The sequence below is a fragment of the Chrysochloris asiatica genome, unplaced genomic scaffold (genome assembly GCF_000296735.1).
Source record: "Chrysochloris asiatica unplaced genomic scaffold, ChrAsi1.0 scaffold00152, whole genome shotgun sequence".
Taxonomy (NCBI): Eukaryota; Metazoa; Chordata; class Mammalia; order Afrosoricida; family Chrysochloridae; genus Chrysochloris; species Chrysochloris asiatica.
Genome location: NW_006408670.1, coordinates 3,994,730 through 3,995,247, shown reverse-complemented (window position 1 = coordinate 3,995,247; position 518 = coordinate 3,994,730). Strand labels below are relative to the sequence as shown.

The following is a 518-nucleotide window of genomic DNA, read 5'->3' as shown; positions in this document are numbered from 1 at the left end:
GTGTGGAGGGGGTAGGAATGATTCTTGCTGTAAGGATTTATTCCTTCCTTTGAGCTACTGCTTCCATAGGTGTAAGACATCTGTTTATTAAGCCCTGTGAATTCGAACTTGTTTTGGATGTGGTCTTCATCTATTTCACAAAAATATTTGTCACAGAGTCCATAAAATCAGCAAACCCAGGACACCTTCTCTGAACTGCTCATCTTCACACCAGCTGCTGGACGGGGACAGAATTGGGGTACGGAAGGGCATTGCTGCTTCCAAAGGAATGCAGAAATCATCAAAAATATCATTAATATCACCTGCAAATAATTTTTTTTTCTGGAGATAATTCAAAAATGGTTGCAGAAATATATTGAGAGGGAGCTTCCAGAAATTCAAACCTATTTCAGAAGAAAACGTAGAATCAGGGATATTATTGCCGACATCAGATGGATGTTGGATAAAAACAGAGAATACCAGAAAGATGTTTATTTGCGCTTTATTGACTATGCAAAAGCATTCAATTGTGTATCATA

At 38.0% G+C, this 518-nt stretch overlaps 1 protein-coding gene and 1 pseudogene across 2 annotated transcripts in view; both read right to left on the bottom strand.

Annotated features, from left to right (window-relative positions):
- Nucleotides 1–203, bottom strand: part of LOC102812709 — a 1,323-nt pseudogene extending 1,120 nt beyond the window's left edge.
- Nucleotides 1–518, bottom strand: part of ARHGEF9 (Cdc42 guanine nucleotide exchange factor (GEF) 9) — a 392,374-nt gene that overhangs the window by 175,980 nt on the left and 215,876 nt on the right. The window lies entirely within an intron of this gene.